The sequence below is a fragment of the Cyanistes caeruleus genome, chromosome 2 (genome assembly GCF_971803275.1).
Source record: "Cyanistes caeruleus chromosome 2, bCyaCae1.hap1.1, whole genome shotgun sequence".
Classification (NCBI taxonomy): Eukaryota; Metazoa; Chordata; class Aves; order Passeriformes; family Paridae; genus Cyanistes; species Cyanistes caeruleus.
Genome location: NC_141702.1, coordinates 24224168 through 24249344, shown reverse-complemented (window position 1 = coordinate 24249344; position 25177 = coordinate 24224168). Strand labels below are relative to the sequence as shown.

Sequence of the window (25177 nt, the reverse complement as noted above, 5' to 3'; positions counted from 1 at the left end):
CAGTCTTAAGTGTGTATTTTTCTAATACTAAAACCTGGAAAACATTCTTTTTCCTGAACAATATTTCATATACTAATTCATATTTTAAAGTTTTTATTTTCACTCCTGTCAGCCCAAAAATGTGAAAAAACATTCAAGAATACTGTACAAACCACGGATGCTGCATGGTATGGGTGAGTTATTCTAGAGTTACTGCCGGTACAAAATGTTAACATAAGGTATAACTAGTCAAGTCAATGTCAGAGGATCACAGGAGAATTCAGGCATGAGGGGAAACTCAGGGGGTCTCTAGTCAGGCTTCCTGCTCAAACCAGGATCAGATGTGCTGAGAACAGGTTGCTCAGGGCTTTTCCCAGATGAGCCTGAAAACTTCAGAGGCAGGAGCCTGCACAGGCCTTTTCTGGGCAGCTTGCTCTCTTGCTGGGTTATTCTTACTGTGACAAAATTTCTCCTTCTATCCACTCCAAACTTCCCATTTCAGCTTTCAATTTGCTCTCAGCTTCCTGTGATATGCCACTGGGAAAATCCTGATTTTGCCTCCCAAACAACTTTCCTGTGTGTCTCCCCTGGTGCTCTGTCTTTTCCTGTCTGAACAAGCCTATCTCCCTCAGCCTCACCTCAAAAGCAAGTGCTCCAGCACTGATGGTCTTGGTGCACTTTTCCAAAATCGCTGCAGCTGATCAGTGTTTGATGTTTCAGGGGGAGACACAATGCTGGATGCATGTTTTAGATGAGTGCAAAATGGAGAGAAATAAACCTGTCCCTGAATCCATGCAGCCCCAGGTGCTGTTGGTCATTCCAGCTACCAGAAGTCACTTCTGGCACGGACTCACCTCGGTGTCCTCCAGAACCTTCAGGGTCTCCTCAGAAAATCTGCCCCACAGGCAGCCAGACCCCAGCCTCAATCACTATCAGAGGTTGTTTGTCTTTGTCCTTGTTGAATTGCACAATTTGTGTGAGTTAAAGGAGTCACCATGTTTGCTACCATTCCAAGCCATACACAGGCTGGGAATCGGACAAGTTCACACGAACCAGGAGAACAGCAACCATTCTCCTTTCTGCTTTTTACCCTTGGGCAAATCATGTCACCTCTCTGTTTTAATGTTGTCATCTAAAAAGGCATTTGGTATATTGGTATATTTATTCCCCTCGGCAGAGCACTCGTGGACAGGTTTATCATCAATATTTGATTTCTTTCTCCTGAAACACAGAGGATGAAGACAAACAGGGACTGAACCCAGGTTTTCACCTAGAGTCGTTTATGAACATCTGCTCAACAAATAGATAAATCGGTATGTAATTACAAATATATATGTCTGGCACTGAACCAACTGTAGAGGTAATTTTGCACTAAACCTATTTCTCAAAAATATCTAAATTTGAACAAATGCATGAGCTTAATTTTCATCAGAAGCATCCCAGCAGAATTCTGAGTGTCCTGCTTACAGGCTAACTCCAGAATTTCTGAAATAGAATTCTGTGTAATTCATAATTAATTCTTTTCTTTGCCATTTTTAATGTTTAATACTTTATCTTTTATCTCATTTTTCTGGCCTTTGCTGTAGATGGTCGATCATCTGCTGATACTCTTCCCTTGATAGTGTGCTAAATAAGCACTTTATGATATTACAAAGTTTGTCCTGGGATTTACTAATCGTGTGAGTAACACTGGCAATGATTTCTTAGAAGCTGAACATTGCAGAAAAAAAGAAAATCTGCTCCTTGGGTTGTTTCCAGGTAAAGTTTGTACATTATTTTTTCAACTACTGTGGGACATATGCACTGTGCAAAAAAAAATATGTAGGCCAAACTTTCCAACTGTGTTTCCGTCTGTGATTCATGCTGCACACCCTATGCAGCAGGGTGTGACCCTACATGTTTGTACAGATCCTCGCTGGATACCTGTAAAACACTATGGTTATTTCTGACAGAGAAACAAACTTGCTCAGTAAGTAGAAAATGTTCCTCAGCTATCAGCTTTCATGCTACATTTTTTGTTTTAAAAGGCCCAGCACTCGCAGCCACTTGCAGATAGTACTTTGGAAGTGTCCATTGAAGGCCAGGTGTTCATTTTGTGAAAAATACACCACAAAGTACTGATTCCTTTCACCAGTTCATCTGTCAGGCTGTTAGCAGGAAAAACTGCTACTCTCTAGAAATGGTTTAAAAGCTAATAACTGAAGTGACACTGTTCTCCCATGAGATCTCTTGGCTGTCTGATATTCCTCCCACCACACAGATCATGGCACAGGTAGCTCTAATACAATCTTTTTTCAGTAGAATTAGAAGACTCAATGTGTCTTCTTTATGGAATGTCTCCTTTTGACAGTGATATCCACAGTCCCTCATGAAAGCTGTGTCAGCCCTAGTACCAAAGGAAGAGTCAAATGGCATAATGAGGCCTAGATACCCACCCCAGATACCCACCTGTTGATAATAAAAGGCACCTAGATGCAAGCAGTCCCAACTCTTTCTTATCCACAAATAATATAACTTCTTTTATATGTATAAATACATAAAGAAAGGAGGACTAGGAATCCTTCCTCAAAATCCCCCTGCAGGAGTTGTGCACAGCAATTGGTTTGCAAATGCTCTTATCATGAAAATTCTGGTTTGAAAGAGAAAGAGCACTCAAGCTCAGTGAAAACATACAGCAGACATTAACCCTGGAAAAAACCTCTTGAAGGAAATATTTCTTGGCTGCACTTTTCTCTCCCACACTAAGATGTGCTGTACTGACATTTTATAAATGCTGTAGGTGTGGTCAGCAGTGAATCATGACTCTTTTGGGGAGTTCACTCCCCAGCACCTTCAGCTGTATTATGCCTTGAGGGTGGCTGTCTCACAGTGTACTCGTGCGCAACTCAGTACTTAGGCAAAGAATCTTCACATTCATGTTACAACATGGGAAAAATATTTCTGTAACATTGGTACTTTTCCAATTGCATTTTCTCATACCTGATGATCATCCTCATACTTAAGGGCTCTTGAAAAGAAATGTCTTGGCTGCGTATGCAGCTAGAGCCTTTAGGGTTCTGGCTTTTCTCAGGAAAATGATGTTTACATTTCTGACAGAGTGCCAAGCATTAAAAACTCCTTCCTGCAGTATTACAGTTAAAAAAGATGAACTTAAAGGGAAAAATAAAATCAAAGCCAACAAGATAACCCCACCTTATCCATTATAACAGTTTGCAAACTTTAAAAAAAGATAAAAAACAGAAAATCACCAAAAGAAAAGCTGACAACTTATACAATTTGGTGTTTCAGTTGACAGAAAGAAGTATTTGGGTACCTAATTTCAGTGGTATCTGTGCACTATTATAGTACTATAGCTGTTAGGTCTGACCCAGCAACATATCTAGTCATTATTGAAACGCAATTGTATGACTAACACAGCTGAGTTAGTTCCATTCTTTTTATTGTATCTTGCCTTGTTAAAGATTTGTGTGCTCCTCTGATTGCCTTTTGTCCTTTGACTAGACTAACATATTCTGCATCATGCAGCATTGGTTTCTGTTTTAGGAAAATGGATTTGCAAGTTAGCTGTATCACACTGACACGCACAAAAGGTCTCATGAATTCGTCCAGTAGTAAAAATGTAATAGATCACAATGGATATTCAGCAACAAACTCTGAGAAATAAAACTACATTTAATATTTGTGTTGAAGATACAGCCCTACCTCTGGTCAATTTGACTATTAATCAATTTTTTTAAAAAAAACTATTTAACCCCATATGTTAGTAATATTTCCTACGTTTAAAATCAAATCCACAAACCAAATGAAACAGTACTGTTATATAGTCTGACTATGTACTGTGATACAATCTTTTTGTTGTTATTGTTGTCATACTATGCATGTTGTATTGTTTTAACCACTACTGATAATTCTTTTTGTCCACAGCAAAATGAGAATGAGACACTTTTACAGACAAAACAATGTGACATTTGAAGTCCAATGAAAAACTTGTTTATTATAGTGTTTAAATCAAACACAAACATGTTCCTTTATCCACTGAGTAAAGACTGAAAGATTTTGTTGTTGTCAAGTTAATAAAATCTAATTCAGGAGTTAATTTCTACTATTTATAATTTTTAAGAGACATAATAAAATTAATTATCAAATTATTATAAAAATATGAGATAGTATTTTAATGTACAAGTAGCAGTTATAGAATAGTATACTTACAATTTCTGTAATTTTTGATTACTGTCAGTCTGCATCAACCCCAGGTACATGGCTGTTTTTTCTTATCCTCCTGATGCTTTCTCTTTCAAGAAACAAATAGAAAAAGAGTGAGGACTGTTTTCTGTACGAAGTCTCATGTTTGTTCTAGATCTAGGTTAAGGGTTTGGAAGTTGTGTGGGCTTCTTCAGAAGTCTCCTGCATTAGCTAGATGTTCTTGTTTGCTCTTTGCTAATTTTCTTTTTTACTTATATACCATGAAAGCCCCAAGAGCTTCATCAGCAGGCTAGTAAATCCTATAACCTAGACCAAGTGTAATTCTGTGGTTCTGTGACAAACCAACCAGCCAACCAGGCAACCAACCAACCAACCAACCAGCCAACCAACCAACCAACCAACCAACCAACCAGCCCACCAGCCAACCAGCCCACCAACCAAACAGCCAACCAACCAACCAACCAACCAACCAACCAACCAGCCAACCAGCCAGCCAACCAACCAACCAGCCCACCAGCCAGCCAGCCAACTAACCAACCAACCAGCCAACCAACCAGCCCACCAGCCAACCAACCAGCCAACCAACCAACCAACCAACCAACCAACCAACCAACCAACCAGCCAGCCAACCAACCAGCCAACCAACCAACCAACCAACCAGCCCACCAGCCAACCAGCCAACCAACCAAACAGCCAACAAACCAACCAACCAACAAACCAACCAACCAACCAACCTGCCAACCAACCAGCCAAACAACCAACCAGCCAACCAACCAACCAACCAGCCCACCAGCCAACCAGCCCACCAACCAAACAGCCAAAAAACCAACCAGCCAACCATCCAACCAACCATCCAACCAGCCAACCAGCCAACCACCCAACCAGCCCACCTGCCAACCAACCAGCCAACCAACCATCCAACCAACCAACCAGCCGAACAGCCAAACAGCCTGTCAACCAACCAATCACAACAATAACAACAGAACAAACAAAAGAAAACAACAGCACCTCCAAAAAAAAAAACCCTAAACCCCAGAAAACAGAGAGGGGAAAAAAATCCCAAGTGACAAAAAAGAAAAGAAAAAAAAAGCAACCCCAAAACCTAGGAAATCTTGAAAAGCTAACCTCTCAGTAATGCTTTCTTGGGTCAACATTCTGTTTCCAGTGAAGTACAGGGAAAAGGCTGAGAGACATACCACCTCCAAGGATTTGCCTTTTTGTGATGAGAAAGATAAAATACTTCAAAGTCAAGTAAGGAATATAAAACTTGAAAGTTCTCAGAACTTTTCAAAATGTTACTTAAAAGTACTAGGATACAGACTTTGCAATATCTCTTACATGCAGTCATTCACATCTGTCTGAATTTGAAAAGAATGTTCTTGTGATGAGGCTATGAGAAAAAAAATCAGTTTAATTCTTCTCCCTTAGAGTTATGCTTTTGCAGGTGAGGAAATATCTTTTTTCAATTTATGCAGTACCTAGCTGCCTAGTATTATCTGAATGGATATTTTTTATTGCTCTTATGATTGAAATAGGAAATGCAAGAAAACAAGGGCTTGCCTCTGTAAGGTTTTTAATTAAGTAATTCATTTATGCTTCTGTGCCAGCAAAATAGGAATCAATGTTTTGCATTTAATTTTGCAAATTGTATTGACATTTTAGTTTGCAGAAGAATGAGATTTCATGTTAGATTAGAACATTCAGCCAGACTTGTAGCACCCTGAATGTTCAACAAAGGTTAATACTCTGTCATTATCTTCACATTATATATGGATTAGTCATAATGTGGTAGACACAAGGTAAATCCCAATGACTCTTATTAGAACCTGATAACTTCAGATTTCATGCACTATTCATAACAAAACCAAGTGTGGACTTATTTCAGACTTCTAAAAGATGTTTAAAGCAATCTCCATAAAATCTTTTCTATATTGCTGACAGGAGGAAGATTTGTAAAGTTAGTCTTCCTGGAAATACATGTCCAGGCATCTGTGGAATTGTTCCAGGAGTAGCTCAGCTGACTCTGGCTGGTGCAGACCCAGCACAGTTTGACGAAGAGGGCAGAAGGAGAAATGAGACAGAATTGCTCTGCTAACCCAGCAGTTATTCACCTGTTACGTGGAACTTCCCATCATGTAGGTGTGGGACATTATGTTGTCATGTACCCCCTCTTCATTTTCATCACCAACTTCATGTCAGCTTCAGCTTCAGCTTCAGTCTTCATCAGCAATTAGTGTTTGAAATCATTCCCACTAAATGGGAATTAGTTCCTCTCGTCTCCAGGTGGGTGTACTGGGCTCTAAGTTGAACCTTTACAAGCCAATAAATGTAATAAATTGCCAATAGGAGAATGAAGTATTTCAGCAATGGCAGGACTGCTTTGTTTTTATTTGAGTTTGGTTTGGTTTTGGCTCTTTTTTCTGAAGAAATCTAGGCAAACAACAAAATATACTAATATTTATTGCATTCTGTTTAAGCATTTACCACTCGGAGCCAAAAACTAAATTGTAACACAGCAAAATAAACTTTTTTATTTGTTTACTTGTTTTCCCACCTGGCTGCAGTGTGTCTGGCTCAGGCACAGGTCTACTGGAAGCAAAATCACTTTAAATTTTCTTCCAGGTACTTCCAAGCCAAGGGTCACTTTGCAGTCACACTAACCAGCTTTGTATGTCTGCAAAGCCCTCCTGTGATTTCCTTCCTCAGAGACAGACCCAGCAGGTCTGGCCAGGTGTCTTTATCACGGTGTATTATCATTAACATTCTGTGCTGTACTGCTGTGGTCCAAAGGGCTTCTTCACAAAATGTAGAAATATGTGTCTTTCTTTTCTTCAGAAATCCTGCCTCATCTAGTTTGTGTCAGTCAAACTATTGCTGAAGAAAATCATGCCTTTAACTACCATAGAAATTGACTTTATAATTTACTCCAATGAAATCTGAAAGCTCTGCAGAAGCTACAGCTTCTTACTGCTGTGCAGTGACCCAGCAGCTGCCAAGGATGGAAGAAAATAGGCTGTCTCTTAATCTGCTCTGAAGTGGCTACTTATGGAACACTTGGATTCAGCGTGATACCCTAAAATGGCTGTTTGCCTGTACAGGCTGTTCACCTTCTCCAGCTTGCTTTTTACATTGCTTTCCCCCTGCAGCTGTTGCATTGGACGCTGACACTGGAAGTCACGAATGCTTCAGCTCCGATGGGGTGAAGGCAAAGCATCCCTGTGGAGCATTCTGCTGCTAGAGATAAGCTTGTTCTCAATCCTAAAGGAGCATTCAAAACCAGACCACTTTCTGAAGGTGCCTTACTAGTGACAGAGTTGCTCCTGGAAGCATGCTGATGGGGGGGATACACTGTGCTGTGGATTATTTCCTCTTGAGATGAAAGCAAGCAAGTGCCTCTGTAATGAATGATTTGAAGTTTGTACTTCACTGTGTTGCCTAGATACTGTAATGACTGATATCTTTAAAAAAAAAAAAAAAATCATGCAAACAGAACATTATTTAGGTTGCAGAGTCAAGTACTCAAAAGATAGGAAATGCCAGAACTAAGATTGCCCAGGAAACCTTAATTTGGCCATCTTTTGCTGAATGTACTATGACACTTTAGTTACATAGGTCACCTGCTTCATTAAGCATGAAGAGAGACAGTGCTCCCACAATCAGAAGTTGCATATTGTATTTGCTTCTCACTGTTCGCTATATACCCATGACCTTATTTGCCTCACATTATTCAAACACTTCTGTAAGGCAGAATTACTCATTTCCTCTAGGGTGTCAGAGTGTTTCACGAACGTCAATTCATTCAGTCTCACAAAACTCAAATTATTCTTTTTTTTTTTTTTTTTGTAAGAAAACCAACACAAAAGTTTTTTAAGGTCAGAGGTTTCTATCAGATTGAGGTGTCAGTCAAGGTGATCTAAACCAGGAACTTTTAGAGTACTTTCAACTACATCTTCAGGAACAGCATCTGTTGACTTTAACTTCAACTTTTACTTATTTTATATGTAATAAAAGTTTGTTTCTAAATTGAGTTTGCACATACACATAAATATAATATACCTAACTCTTGACATTATAATAATGTATTTCTGGGCTATTATGCTCTGAGAGATATTTTCAGTCTGTATTTTCTAGTTCAGTGCTCACTGAGTCAGCACTCATTGGTCATTGGAGATTGCATACTGGCATCACTGATGCCAGAGGTGTCTTCAAAATGCCTTGAAGACTGTCTATAATGCAGCATTCTGAAGGAGTGGATTTAGCATAGGGACCTCTCATAATGATACTACCCTTGGACCTTCACCATGACATTGTTCATTATCTAAATGAATTGTGTTTAACCTTTCCTGAACCTCCATTTAAATTAAATTCTTATTAAATACATGTACAGCAATTGAATTTTTTTGTGCTCTCAGTATTTCAAGAAAATTGCATCCCTCATCTACACTGATGGAGCTGCTTTAATATGTGAATTCACCTATTCTACATATGAAGTTCTGCTTTAAATATTAGTATGAGAGGAGTTTCCTGGCATTTCTAAACCCTATTCTAAAATATATTTGCCTGCATATTACATTATATGTATTATATATTATATATCTATATGATATATATTATATTTTATATATATTATATGCATATCATTATTATATTACAGGATATTTGGCCTCTGCTTTATCCATATTATGTTCCAGCACATCTGTGCCTGTGTCAGAAAACTTTAAGAAAACAGAAGAGGAGACTGCAAATACACCTTTACACAACTTCACAGTTCACAGTGTCCTACCACAAAAATATATTTGCCTTTCAAAGACATGGCGAAATGGCTCTAGTTGTTTGCTGAGCAATGCAACAGTCTAACCATTATTGTGTCAGGTTTACTGTTAAAAAACAAAGGGGTTTTGCAACAAAGAGCTCTGAAGTATTCATGCTAATAACAAAGTTTTATATTTGGTACAGAGACTGAACTGAGAGCTGGACAGTAGAGAAAGGACCTTAACATGATTTTATTATATGTTGAAACTGTTTCAGGCATTTTTTTGTGATGAAAAACCTACTGAAACAACTGTAGAAATATCTCCAGTATGAAGTTGCTCTTCAGCAAGAAGAGAAGACATAACTACAACCCTCAGAGTGACATGAAAACATAAAAGTAAAGCTTATTTCTCTCTGGTTTGAACATTGACAATATTAATTGAAAAAATTATTAAGTGCCCGGTAGGGACCTAATTTAAATTCCTTTTTGATTTTAATGGAATTTGGATGAGGCACTTAGTTCATAAATCTACCAATGATGTATAAAAAAGTACAGAACTTTATATATAAACTCTCTGATTTTTATTTTTTTTTTGTTTCTATTATGAACACATGAATTTAGATACACCCATTAAGATGTACGTGGCTAGATTAAAAAAAACTATCTGATACCAATGTCTATTTGACTGTGACAGACTTCTGAAATATCATTTAGCCATTACTAAAACATCTTTTTCATAACTCCAATATTTAGTTTTGTTCCTTTTAGATGTATTTTCAGACTTCATTTCCTGCAGCTTTTTTTGTCAATTCATGCAATTCATGCCTTGTCTGTTATAACCTGCTCGTAACTAGCCTTTGTTTGGTACATTGCACATATAGATATACCAAACAATACTCAGTATTGTTCACCTTTTCATCCATGACTTGGATGAAAGGGCAGAGACCTCCTCAGCAAGTTTCCTGAGGACAGAGAGGTGTGAGAACTGGCAGATACCCCAGAGGGCTGTGCAGCCCTTCAGAGGGACATCAACTGCTTGAGAGATGGGCCTAGAACTGTCTGAAACTCAAAACAAGGCAAATGCAGGGTCCTGCACCTGGGGAGGAATAACCCCAGGCACCAGCACAGGCTTGGGCTGATGTGCTGGAAAGCAGCTCTGCAGAGAAGGACCTGGGAGTCCTGGAGGACAAGTTGTCCCTGAGGCAGCAGCATGCCCAGAGGGCTGGCACATCCTGGGGTGCATTAGGAAGAGCATGGCCAGAAGGTCAACAGAGGTGATCCTGCCCCTCTACTCAGCCCTGGTAAGGCCACATCTAGGGTGCTGTGTCCAGCTCTGGGCCCCTCAGGGTAAGAGAGACATGGAGATCATGGAACAGGTCGAGCAGAGGATGACAAAATGTGTTAGCGATTGAAACATTTCTATTATGAGGAAAGACTGAGGGAGCTGGGCTTGTTCAGCCTCAAGAAGAGACAACTGAGAGAGGAACTCATCAATTTCTATTAGTATCTGAATATGGATATGAAGGTAAGACAGTGGAGCCAGGGTCTTAGTGGTGCTAAGCAACAGAACAAGGGGCAATGGACAGAAACTGATACACAGGAAGTTCCACCTGAATATAAGGAAGAATGTCTTTACTGTGCAGGTGACTGAGCAATGGCACAGGTTGCCCAGAGAAGTTGTGGAGTCTCCCTCAGTGGAGATGTGAAAGAACCGTTTGGATGCAATCCTGTGCAATGTGCTCTAGATGATCCACTCTGGTCCCTTCCAACCTGGTCTGTCATTCTGTGATATCCTTTGTGATTTATGCTCCTTTAAAAGACAATCTTTAAAATAGAAAACCATTTGCTCTTCTACAACTGAGCTCTATGGCTGTGAACAGGGCACTGTGAATCCAAGTCAAAGGCAAATGTTGTGCACTCAGAAGAGATTCTGCCTGCTTAGAAGCTGCATAGCAGTGATCAACAAGTGATACATACCATGAAAGCATCTAGCTTTCATTTCCACTAGAAGGACCCACCTGGTCACTTCTGTGCTGATGTAATTGCTGGGGTATTAAACTCATCAGCAGGCCATTAAATAATATTTATTTGTTGTGCTGTAAAGTCTTTGTGTCTGGAATTTTACTCCTGTGCTGAGATGCAAAGGCATGTCCCAAACTCTATTGTCCTGATGATATTCAAATAGCATCATCTTCACATTTTACATTATTTTTTTCATCAGTTAGGACACCTACACCAGTGTAAGATGATCTTAGTAGAGCAACTGCTAAAGGCAAGCATTTATCTGTTCTTCAAATCTGATTATTTAAATCTGCATCTAAGACTGAGTCTGTATCTTTCTTAACCACGCAGACATTTTGCTAGTGTCAGCTAGGAGGGGTGATTTAGCCAAACTGGCAGTGTGAATTACTTCCACAGCATCGCCAGTCCTTGGATTCACTTGGAATCAGAACACTGTGTCACTTAAGGACACTTCTCTGTTCTCTTGATGTAGCTACACATTCAATACCCTTTGGGTCATGTGGATGTGTGAGGAAAGAGAGGAAGTGGAAAGAGACAAGATACTCACTGAAAAAAAGCTGATTACAGAATAAATATTTTCACTCTTCAGCTTCAGAGCAAAATATTGCAGTCTGAGCAACTACTGTTGTATTCTCCAGGGCTCTATAAAATATATTTACTGCAAAACTATTTAATTGTCCTTGTACTGTATAAAACAAGAGCAATGAAATGAAGTTTCAGTTAAGTCCTTAGCTAGTGAAGTTCAAAGGGGAAATTGAAAAGGAGTTTTATACCTCAGACTTAATTCCAAAGAGTATTTTCAAGCTTGAGATTTTTTTTTTGTACTACTAACTTGTAGTACATGTTTTTATCTCTACACAAAACTCTCTGTAAGATAAAATATTTCATTGATTATTTAAGAGTGGCTCATTCTTACACTGTCTTCATTCTATCCCTTTTTTTAAAATAATTGAACACATTTAACATTTGTCTTTTAAAAGATGCTAGATATTGTTTCTTATTGAGTATTCAGGTTTTCTCTTTTTTTCCCCCCAACAGTATTTGTAACATCTTCAGTTCTTTAAAAGCTATTTTTTAATACTTTTGCAATGTCTGTTTTTTCTGAGTTTCATGTCCTCCAGTTATGTTTAGAATCTCAAGCTATATTAATATAAATTTTCTTCTTATTTCTTGATAATGGATAATGCATTTGGTCAAAATATGCTTTGAAATAAATACTACACTGTATGGTGCCTAATTTACTTTGTTGTATTAGATACAGACTTCAATAAACATCAGACAACTTGTCCTCACAAACTGGTACTCAGAGAAGTTTACATTATTTGAATTTAAGGCTTTTAAAGTCCTGTTACATTGTCTCAGGCTTCTGTTTGAGTTGGACTTAGAGATTTTTTAATGTAAGAACACAAAAACCAAACAACCCCACCAGGTCTTGGCACTTGACATATTTTGATATTAGAGAACATAACAGTAAAAAGAACAGCAGCACCGTCTAAGAAGAGGCCCATACTGATGTCAGCTCTGAAATGAGCTATGGAAAAGCCACTCGAGTAATTTCTAATGCGTGACTCTTTAGCTAAACTGAGGATATCTGCAAGTATTTGCTTTTTGCTTTGAAGAATTTTGCTCTTTTATGCCATCAATCTGTGTTTTTTCTTAGCTTAGGGCATTCTGTACTGTCTAGTGCAAGCATTTATTAAAAAAAAAGAGAAAGGAAAAAATCCACAATAAATTTTGCAATATTATGAAAGTTCAAAGGTCTTTGCTGACTTAACACAGGTTTAAAAACACAAACCTAAGTTAGTTCATTAATGATTGATTCTGAAGCTCCATCCTCTCAATCAGGCCCTCGAAATGCCCTGTAAAAGTGCCTAAAGAATTTTTCAAAAGAATTAATCTACTGAAGATCTCTGTTGTCTGAGGGAATAAATTCAACTGCTTTGATATTGTGGTAGATGTGGAATTTTGGGACAGTCATTTGCATAGAGTCACAAATTAAAGCCTGTGTACTTTGTAGGAACAAGGACAGCATTGTAGCTAGAGAAATCAGTGTAAAATGAACTGCAGTGTTTCACTTGTGCAGAGTTGCACATTTAATTTTTAACAATTTCAGTGGAGCTAGAATGGCAGAGGGATGTGATCACAGGTGCTGTGATTTTTCTCAGCATATGCCAATGCTGTTGGTAATGCAGAAATCCTTTTATTTTTGGGCTGTCTGGTGAGGCACAAAGTTGCACAGAGCCCTTATACCATGGAAATGTTGCTTGAAAGCGACTTCTAGAAAATATTGAGTCCAACCTCTTGCTCAGAGCAGCACAGTCACTAACACTACAGTCATTCACCTATAGTTTTGTCTGAGTTTTGAAAACCTCCAAGGATGGGAAAACTTGTTTTACTGTTGCATTGTCTGCCAGTGTTTTTTTTTTGTTGATTGTTTGGTTGGTTTTATTGTGCTGTGTGTGTTTTCATTTCTGCCATGCACCTCTCCAAGTTCCATGTCTCCTTTGACCTCTGTGTCATGCTGATGGCCACTACTGAGAAGACTTAGGCACTGTCATCTTTGTAGCTACCCTTCAAGTGGCTGCCACCTGCTGCAAGAACTTCCCTCACCTTCACTCTGCTGTGCTGAACAAGCTCAGCTGCCTCAGCTTCTCAGTTAGGCAAGGGTTTGTAAAGTAACAAAGGGTGTGGGAAAAAAACTATTCCATTTAAACCACATGCAGTAGCTGATCAACTGAGCTGGATATGTGTGAGAAAACCATTGACTTGATCACTATATATATACAGTAATCTAAAAAGAAAATTATTGTAATCAGTACTGTAATGTCTAAAAGTTTCTATTAGCATCAGACACTTGTTGCTTTTAGCACTATGAAAATCCAAGATGTCCAGTTTGGTCCTGTTAAAATTCACACAGACAAAAAATTTCTGAGTTAAGAGGCTCAGAAAAGTCATGAAGCAAAGAGTCTAAACTTCTCTAAAGCTTTGTTAATTTCATTAATTCCTGCCCTTTGGGCCCTTTTCAACTGAGTCAAACTCTACCATATTATATCAACAGTCCATAGGTTAAGGTGCCACTCCGATGGAAAGAACCATCTTCCTATTTTATCCTTCTTTTTCAACAGGAGTATTCCCAGGAAATTAGATGAAGTGAGAAAGGTGTTTTGGCCTGATAAAGATAATTCTAAGTACATTTTCTACATGAAAATGTATGCAGCCATAACTGAAAACTGGCTTCTGTGACTAAGCTACCTTTCAAAATCATTTTACACTTGAGAGGTACATACCTCAGGTTTTCATGTTTTAATTAAAGTAAGACAGTGTCTTGTGCAGTACAACTTATCTCTTCAAAGCTGAAAGATGATCAAATGAAAAGTTTTTAAAAGTTAAGAACACCTAACATGGAATTAAAGTCTCTGTTAGTGGGAGAAATTCTAAAACCCGAAACTTACTCTAAATTGTGAAAAAAATGTGAGAAATAAATACAAAGGATAGAAATAGATGGTTAAAATTATGTCTTTCCCTATAAGGTTGCAGGAAAAAAACAGTATTATCCATTCCCACAAGACCTACTGTCAGCAGGTGCAAACACTGTTGTCCTTCCTGAATATTTTATTTTTTTTCTAAGAGACAGGAGCTGGAATTTATTTCTAGCAAGAGCAGCTGAAAAAAATGGAAGGACAGAAATGTCAGGACAAGCAATCATTTTGTGTCATGGCTGGAAGGAAAAAAAAACTACATGCTTTTCATAGTTACAATGTCAACTTCACAATTCAGCAAGAGAGATGGGATAATAAATGGGCAGAAAGCAATAGGGTAGAGTAAGAAGAGTGAAATAAATGACTGGAACAAGAACTGGGACAAGAATAACTGCATAATTGAGTGAAAAACTTAATACCTCTGTCAAGAAGACTTAATATTCAGACTTGAAGAGTTACATCAAATATCTTAATAAAAGTACTGTAAGAACAGGATGAAGTAGTAACATTTTTAAATGGGAAATTCCATTAGGCATGGATATTATATTTAAACATATATAATCACAAACATATCTTGAAAAATTTGGGTAAAGGAGGGGAAATTGGATGAGAACTCTTATGGAAACACAAAGATTATATGTGCCTTTTATGCTGTGAACTATGTGTAAATTTATTTTGTATTGCATATCAAGTATTATGGCAACTCAGAGTATAGGAGTTGACAAAAAAAAACTGGAAAAATAAGACATCTTGATTAAATTGTGCATTAGGCATGCTGGTTTTTTGTTTCATCACAGTCTTTTGTCTTCAACAGCATTAGTCAGACAAAGAAGAGAAACTGGTAAATGCACACTGATTGACAGCTTTTGCACTTTTCAGCTTCAACTAATGGGATTCCCAGGATATCTCTGTATGCACAGCAGGCTTGCTGATTTTCTCACAAATAACCTAGCAAATTCCCTGCAGTGGTCTGGGAAAAGAGGGTGTGAAGAGCTGCATGCTCTGTCCTCCATAGAAGACATTGTACAAAAACAGGTGAAAAATGGAACGGTTGCTCCACAGTCTGCCACATTTATTTATTTTGTTATACATAGAAGGTATGTCATAGGTAAATTGGGATGTGATGTATAAGAATAAAAGACCTGACGCAGCTGTCAGCAAACTTTTCTCTTTTTTGACCAAAGGTTTCTTCATCAAGGGAAATAATTGGGTTGCTACAAGCTGGACCTGGGGAGTGCACTTATGCACATGCTGTGCAAAATGATCATTTGAATTGGCCCCAGAGCGAACAAATCAAACTACCTTGGCAGTAAAGTTATTTACAAGAGTAAAGCTGTTTTCAAAAGGTCACTTACATTTAGTTAAAACCAATATTTGCATCAACAGATGACATTACTATCTCTAGAAGTGGGGGAAAAAAATAGATTTTTATTTATTGAATATATGCTATAAAAAGTACAATTCTCTGATATGCAACATCATAAACTTAAAACTCATGTCATGAGGAATATCTGTGGCAGGGAAAGCAGCAACTATCTATTGTAGGACATGGTAAAAAGTATTTCTAATATATACAATGGGTATAATACACTTGACAGTATGCATATTCTCTCCATAACTCAGTACAAAGGACACTGGATGCAGGTCCATTCCTACCTTTACCAGGAATCTGCAGTTGGAGACAGCTCAGATTCTATGGTTAAAAATTATATATTTTGATAACAGGAATATATATATATATATATATATATATATATATATATATATATATTCCATATATATAGGAAGATAACAAATTTTAGAAATTAATATACTTTTTGTATCAACTCTTAGACCTTTGGTTGAAATAGTTAATACCTTTCTTCTCCTAATAAGTAGAGATATTTTATTTTCTAACTTTATGTTAAAAAAAACCCCTTTTTTGTTGAAAATCTTTCTAGTTTTCACTGACAAATATTTATTCTATTATTTGTTTTCTGTGTTTCATCATGCAGAGAGAAGAAAATAGATCTTATGAAGTTTTTTTGCCTACACTAATGCTATTGTATGTGCTTAAAAATTATTTTCAGTCTTTGATTAAATTGATTACAAACAGAATTTGAACAAAATTGTATCTTTTTTCCTCTCATGAAACATCCAGTTGCATAGAAGAACACATCCTGAGAGAAGGACAGTTACTCACAGTTGCCCTGAGAAGTTGTGGATGCCCCATCTCTGGCAGTGTTCAAGGCCAGTTTGGATGGGTCTCTGAGCAACCTGATCTAGTGGGAGGTGTCCTTGCCCATTGTAAGGGGTTGGAACAAGATGATCCTTGAGGTCTCTTCCCACCCAAGCCATTCCATGATTCTAAGCAAGAACCAGAAGCTAGGAGTTATGTCCTCTATTTTCCTTTAGTACATTGTGAAAATGTACTAGCAAAGGTTGAGGTCTGGTGACACAATGTGCAGTGTGTTGCTGTTTACAGAAAAGCAGATCAGAACTGACTGAAATATATGAAGCACTGGGTTAGGAGCTGGGAAGAGCCACAGTGTGGTAAGTTAAGTAAAGCATACATTTGGCTGAAGGACAGAACAAGACAGGCTCTAGTGATCCTAATTTAATCTTGATAGTTTTCCAGTTAATAAAGCCTAAATCTGAACCAGTGGCACAAAAATCAAAGAAGCTATAAGATTTTTCATGAGGATTTATCTCTGGATCATGAATTCTTAAGTAATTACTCAGATGCCTGTAATAAACTGATCTGAGTTTTCTCAGAGTATGAGCAACATCCTTCCTAAATGCATGTTCAGACCTGGTGGCACAGTCCTGGATTGGACTGCTTCATAAAGGTTATAACCAGCATACTCACCAAATATTTGCAGTAAAAGCTGTAATCACTATTATCGTGGCAATCCTCCCCCCACCCCCTCCTTTAAACTGAAAACTCTAAATAGCACGAAACAGGAAATTTCACAATGCACCATGAATTGTTCAGGTAGGTGAGATCTATGCAGGGAGGAGTACACAACACACTAATTCGTGCGTACTTTTACCATAACTCACAAGTGTCTTATTTGGTTTAATAAAGTGTATTTCTTCTTCCTTGCTTCCTTTAAGACCACAGCAACTCATCACAGATGTAGAGGAAAACACAACAACACGGGATACAACAGTCAATTAAAATTATGTCCATAGACTCTAATTACCTGTTTTTGGAATGGCTGGCAAGTATAGCAGAAGTACTGAGCTAGGCAGTCTGGCAGGAGGAAACATCAACATTTCATAAATTGGCCCCAATACAGTCATATTGTAAAGCTCCAGAAAAATATTTTTTTGAGCTTGTAGTGAGTAGGATCTTCAACAAATACATAAAATAAAAATTAATATTTTCATAATGAAAAGTACGTTTGAAGTGTGAGGCCACAGATACTGGAAAAAAGAGGAGTTGGCCTTCAAAAGAGAAATTCTCTTTGCAAATCAATTACATGCTGGAGATCAGTTCTTGAGACCATAGAGGAAAAATGGCAGTTTATACTTGGCTGTTTTGTTTTCTGAGGGGTTTGTGGGGTTTCTTTAATATGTCCAAAGTGATAATCAATCCTGGTTCAAACCAGTCTTGCCACTTCATTCCCACCTGTGCACAAAACCTGATGTGAGCATATTGTCATGGTGGTAGGATCACATTGATTCAAAACAGGAAATAAGAGTGAGAAAATATCATTTAATTAGACACCTTTCTTCATTTCTTCTTAACAGAAAAGTTTTTGAACACACCCTGTACCCAATTCCTTCCAGTGCAATTCATATCTCTAGAAAGACTACATCCCACTTCGTTCTCATGTGTCCTACAAGGCTCATCTAAGCCAGCTAGGTCTCCTTGGGGCCCTCTGAAAGGAACTAGGAGACAGGCTGTATTCCTTCATGCGGAGAAGAGACCTGAGGCCAGACTTAGAATCAAAGTCATGGAATAGCTTGGGTTGGAGGGGATCTTTAAAGATCATCTAGTCCAACCCTCCTGAGATGAGCAGGGACATCTTCAACTAACACAAGTTTTTCAGAGACCCATCAAACCTGACCTTGAATGTTTCCACGGATGGGGCATCTGACACCTTTCTAGGAAACCAGTTCCAGTGCCTCATCACCCACACTGTAAAAAGACTTCTTCCTCATATGTAGTTGGAAGCCACTGTTTTTAGTTTAAAACCATTACCCCTTGTCCTGTTGCAACAGGCCCTGCTAGAATGTTTGGCCCCATCTTTGTTTCAAGCCTGTTTCAGGAAGGAAGGCTGCTCTGAGGTCTTCCTGGAGCCTTCTGTTGTCCATGCTGAACATTCACAGGTCTCTCAGCATATCTTCACAATAGGATTACTCCAGGTCTCCAATTATCTTTCTGGCTCTGTTCTATACCTGCTCCAAATGGTCCATGTCTTTCCTCTGCCAGGGATCCCAGAGCTGGACACTTCACTTCAGGTGGGGTCTCCCTGGAGCAGAGGGAGAAATGCACTTCTCTCAAACTGACGGCCACTACTGCTTTTGATGTAGCCCAAGATGCAGCTGGGTCTAGATGAGCTGGATTAGCAGTTCAATTGCCCAGCACTCAGCAAGGAACAACTCTGTGAGTTAGGACCAGCACAGGAGTGGGAAAGGTGCTGTGTCCTGAACGTAGCAAGATGCCTTTCTTCAACCAAGAATCAGTTGCTCCTCCAGGTCTTTGTGGAAGGTGAGAGTTACCTGGGTGTCTGTTTAACTTTGCTAAAGGGAAGTTTATAGAACTCTAAACTAGGGACTTTTTTTTCTGGTTTTGAGCCTTGATTCTTCTGTCATAGAGGCATCCTGTCTCTCTCTCTCTCTCTTTCCATCTTTTGTGATCATTCCCTCATTGCAGTTAGACTCTGCAGCCGTACTCTGTCACAAACTTCTATTTTCCCCGTGTTTGTTTGTAAAGTCTGGCATTGTCAGAGTTGTGGCTGGTATGTATTGTCCCCTGCCTGTGGGCTGGAGGTAGCCAGCCCTGTGGAAAATTGGTGTCAGCACCACATGAGCCACACTGAAGCTACCTGAAACTGAGCATATGCAGGCTTTTAATGAGCTTGTTCAAACTGAATCAAGATGCCTGGAAAACACCCAGAAATCAAGACTTTCCAGGCCAGAGCCACTGATATAATAAGGCTAGCATTGGAATGGTAGAAAGCACATATGCCTACCTCACTCTGAAAAATCTGAAGCTTAGCTTTCTAGATTAAGCTGCTGGTAGAGACAGATATGAGCTAAAGAGTTTTTGTGCTGAGATGGGCAGAAGTTTTATGTGGAGTGTCAAACACTGAGCTGTGGATTCCAGCAGACAGGAATGTACCACAGGCTTGGACATTGCCCAGCTCCTCTGCAAGTACCTCCCTGTGCACCAGGTATTTGGGATGTCTTGCAGTCACGCTGTGTGAGCCAGGCAGAGCGAAAATAACGGGATTTCCACTGAGTATCAGTAAAAGCTGGCAAATGGTCATGTCAGTAATTGAATTGTTTGCAAACTGAGGAGGAAAGGGAGAAAGTCCTGATAGGATAAAACGTGATTAGAATAACAGCTTGCTGCTAAGCAGCTAAAACACAGGCTGTGACTCCTGGGAAGTGAAAGAAAAGCTGGAAAGACAGCAATTAAGACCTTTATTTTGTAGTTAACAGGCAAGCACATGCAACACTGTGTGCCTTTGCACAATCAAGTCCTAACAAGTTAAGAGATATCCTTCAAAAAATGCAGTGCTGTACTGTACTCACTGGGATGCATGAAAGGAAAGTGTTTGTTCCTGTTTTTGAACAAAGGTTGATGGAATTAGATTTGTGAAATGGGATGTGGCATGAGAGGAACCGTCACTCGCATGAAGGACTTTTTAGAGTAGCATCCTAAAAACAGTCTTTTGTCAACACAGCATTGCTTTTCACTGTTTAGGTTTTTTAATTTAATCACTGCTACGACTGCAGATGTTCATGAAAGAGTGAATCACAGAAATTACACAAATGTTTAGGTTTTCATTCTTATTTGCTTCATACTTGTCAGAACAAAAGGGGCTGAGTATTTGCCTGCAATGCTTCCCAGCAGCTTTATTGCTGTTGCAGTGCCCATCCTTTCAAAGGAGAAATTTGACCTGTCCCATTATTTCTGTCACTTTTCTTGGTTTAGGATCTGAAACAGAAACAATACTTGTAGGCTGTTGATCCCATATTCTTTCAACACAACGGAAAGACGGAACTGAAAGAATCTCAGCTAATTTTATCTCATTAAATCTTCTGACTTTCCTAATCTCTTTCTATGACACAGAGAATGGAGAAACATTAGGGCCCTAAATTAGAGACAGGATGAGTTAAAACCCCTTCAATGTCAAAAGCAAACAAACAAAATGAGGTGACTATAAATGAAAGCAAGGAAAAAAAAAACAGAACGGTATAACAGCTGTTGATGTGGTTAGAATAAAGCCAATTATTCTATGAGAAACAATTAAATCAAACAATTAAGCAGGAGGCTGGCATAAGGCAGCTAGGTAAAGCCTAGGAGTATGGGAAAGCAAGCAGGTTAAGCAGGTTTTGCTGCTGTCTCAATATCCTTAAGGTACCTATGGATAATACTAGGCTTGCCTTGCTCAAGTTTCATTTGAATTACATCAGAGATGCCAAAAACTGGCGTTGTACTTAACGGAACACCCCCCTCCCTCCCCAGACCTCTGATATTGATGATTGTGAAAACAAGGAAATCTTTAATAAATGTTTTCTTGCTCAGATTACATATATGTGGAATGCCCAAAGAGAATTCAGTGGGAAGACTGATCTGAGGTTCCCTGTGTTTGGGAGTCTTCACAAGTAGCTCATGTCTACTCACTCATTTGGTTCAAGATTTTCATTACTGATACAATGATTGCTGCTTCCTGTACCTCAGAAGGCAAGGTGACCACACATAGTTCAAAACTATTCCACATGAGTGTAATTTGTATTATCTGTGTTTAATATGTATGCATTTGTGAAATAAAAGCAGCAGTTCTCATGCTCATTTTAAAAATGGCCAAACAAGAAGTTTTAAACAAATGCAGATAGATGTCTAATAAGGAAAATAAAAGAAGCAGGGTAGTTTTAAAGTAGCATTTGCATACTGACTATCTATAGAGATGAAAAATATTGACTGTGTACAGGGAAAAATAATGCCTTCTGATTATCTCTACAAATGTTAGATTATCTAAGCATCCACCTCCATTCATCATTATATGAGAGCAGTTTACTGATTCATTTTATGTTCATAAACCCTTTTTGACTGAACATAAAGTAGGATAAAGCACCTAATGTTTTCACAGGATTTTATGTTCCTTTCCAAATCAATATTTTCCTAATAATTTTAAATATTTTCTGTTCTGAATTTCATTCAGTGTTTGATTCATATAAATTAGAGAGTTACTTTACATTTACTTCCCATAGCCAAACCTTTAAAAGCTAAATAAGAAAAACAGGAAAAATATGCAATGGGCTAAAATGGAAACAAAATATACACGTTCTTATTAATTATTCATGTCCTTTAATTTTCCTACAGCTTTCCTGTTGTAAAATTAGTTGCTTATGCCATTTTATTAGGGATCCATTCATCAGAAAGTGTATTGGACAAAATTTGTTGATTACCATGTTTTTGCAGTTTTGCAGAAAGACAATCCCTGCTGCAGGTGTAGATCCCTGGTGGTTTTACTTTGTAGAGTTATGAATGGTGGTCATATGGGTTCTGGAAAGGCTTAGCATTCGAAAGCCATCTGGAGAAAGAAAAGATAATTGTAATCCCTATTAGTAGGAAAGTAGTGGGGAAAATTTCTTCTGTTTCAGGGACTCAAGGGTGCTACTAACAGCTAAACCACAACTTTTGCATAATTTTGATGTTCTAGTTGTGCTGTACACCAATTTTCTCATGTTTACAGCTGAGGCAATATTTGCTAAAAGAGTATGTTCTAGAGATAAAGAATTAATGCTTATGAAGTATCAAGATTTCCCAGAAGGATTACACGTGACAAGCACTTGAGATACATCGGGTTTTTCATGACAGGATATTTAGTTGTAAAATGTATTTTAGAATAAATTAATTTTTTCTGGCAAAGTAATATTGAATTTTAAGATAAAGCTTTCTATGAAAAAACTGTTTCTTTTCTAAGTTTCAAATGTTCCCTTCAAAAACAACCGACCAACAAAAAAACCAAACCAAAACAAACAAACAGACAAAGAAACAGAACAATTTGAGCAAAACATTTAAAATATTTCTTTGATCTTTTGAGTATGAACAGCCTCACATATTATACCTGAGTTTGTAGCTCAGGGTAAGTTTGTGATAGCATTAGCCTAAGGTTGCTTATGCTTGTAATAAAATAAAAATCATTAAGAGATACTATTGAATGGGCCTTCAGCCTCAATGTTATATATAACACACCTTTTTTCTGAGACTAATGCTATAGCTGTCTAGACTACTCCTGGCAAGTTCTTGCTTAATCTTTCCTTAAAACTTTCCATTTCAGTTCAATTACTTTTCAAAATTGTCAGAAATTATCATCCTACATTTGGAAAACTTATTTAAATAATTTAATTTGATAATTTAAAAGAATGGCCTAAGGGTTTGGATGTGTGTGTGGGGAAAATATAAACAAATAAAATATATTAAAAAGTTGATAAGAAAGTAGATCATATTTTAGATCTCCATGTCAACCCATTTAAAAACTGCCTTATCAGAAATCTTAGAAACTGCAGCATATAATAACAAAATCCTTTTACGTAAAAAGACAAAGACAAAAAAAAGAACTATCATGCACATTATTCTGAAAATGTCGTAGAATTAAAAAAAATTTGGAATATTAATTTGAGTTTCATTCATATCTTAAATAGTGAAATAACTATTAGGTATGAGGTTGCATAAAATAGTTGTCTTTTTCTATTAAGTATTTATTTCAGAAAGAAAAATTCGAGGTTGGAATAGGGTGAGGATGAGATTTAAAGAAAAAATGCTATTTTTCTCTTGTATTAGCCTCCCATTTTTATGAACCTGAAAATAGCATTATGATAGACACCAGGAAGAGTTGAAATACAAGTACAATTTTTTAGAAAATATAGATTAAGTGGTATTTTCTAAATGTTTGTGCAGAACTGGTAAGTGAGAGATAATTCACACCCTTTATAAATTCTATGGCTTGCTGTCAGCAGCTGAGATGAAGCTCACAGTAGGGGTGGGATGTGCAAGCTGTAATGGTTCTGCCAGCATCAAGTGTGTAGGTGTTTAAGAAAGAGCCAGCTCTGGCAGTGTTGGCACAGGGTGCCTCAGTTTGTCTGTTTTTCCTAAATGATACTCTTCAAATTACTTGGAAGCTCTTCCCACACGTAATTAACCAGCATGTTCAGAACAATTAGACGAAGAGTCGTCTGTATTACAGTCCCTTACCCAAAAGTGTATTCCCAAATTACAAGATTTGCTTCCTGAGCAGGACCTTGACCTTCAAGGCACATGTACCCTATGTCCAACATAATGCAAACATATGCCATGCATATTAATGTGTGAAAGGCACGCTGCTCGCCTACTAGTCTCTCATGCCACTCAAGGTGTGTCCTACTAGTTCCAGCTTGCAGAAGCAAAGAGTTTTCATTGATATGCTACAGGGTGCTAAACCAGTTCTCACTATATCTGCAAATAAACAAGCATGAGTACAGATACAGATACAGATACATATTTTATCCAAGTGGATAAAAGCCATCACATAATGCTAATCCTCAGAAGTGACAGTCTCAACTTCTCTGTAGGCTGTGCTTTTAGAATATCCATGTATCTCATTGTGTGTAGCATAGGAACACAGCTTTCATTTCACAATCAAAATGTGGCACAGAACCCTTCCAAACCTTTACAGGAATGTGAAACCTGGACACTGGGAATTGGTAGCTGCTCAGTGAAAACTCCAGCATATTAATGCCTCAGGAAAATTTTAATTAACTATTCTCTTTCATACTCTGGTCAACACAGTAGCACTGTAGAGAACTACAGAAATAGACTAGGGATGAAATGAGCCCAAATCTGAAGTGAACCATGGTCCTAAATTCTCTTTCTATGTCGGTCAACAGAGTTGTGTTAACTTCCAAAGAGGTTCACAATGCTTGTGCACTCTAGGAATGTTGACAGAAAAACATATGCTGTGGACTCCTACAGCTCCACTGTGATACAGAGTTGCAGACCAGAGGGGATCACTGACATGAAATAAGTTTGTCACTGTAATTCAAGTCATTGATCTTCCATAGAACCTCTTCTGCTTAATACAGTTCAGAATCAATATACAGAATGATATACGTAAATCCTTTGTATAAAACTCCTTACATTCCCATCAACTCTCCATTGAGAGATTTTCTATTACCTTGATGGCTCCTCAAATTCTTTTTTATTTTTATTCATTACATTTTCATGCGAGCTATGACTTAACAATACCTTCACATCCATTTAATCCAGTATTGGTCTCTCTTTTCTTTCAATAGCACCATAATTACAGCTTTCCCATTTGCACAAACCTATGCATTCAGGTCTTTAGACCATGTGTGAAATGAACTTTTCTCATTAAGCAATGAGTTTTAAGTATACACAGCCATCACTCAGGTGTCAGGGTAATGGAGGATTTGAAAAAACTAGATAAAACAAAAATGCAGATAATAGCAAGGATATTAATTATCCTGCCAGCACGTTTAGCACATTCTCTCCTCACAGATTCAAAAGTCCTGTTTATCC

The 25177-nt window shown here is 38.0% G+C and overlaps 1 long non-coding RNA gene across 2 annotated transcripts; it reads left to right on the top strand.

Moving 5' to 3' along the window:
- Nucleotides 1–4577: 4577 nt before the first annotated feature.
- On the top strand, nt 4578–6549 carry LOC147654669 (uncharacterized). 2 transcript variants are annotated; one of them, XR_015282517.1, is made up of 2 exons: nt 4578–5433; nt 6124–6549. It is a non-coding gene; the product is annotated as an uncharacterized LOC147654669 (long non-coding RNA). The 2 variants fall into 2 exon arrangements; XR_015282518.1 differs by having other exon boundaries at nt 4808–5626.
- The last annotated feature ends 18628 nt before the right edge of the window (nt 6550–25177 follow it).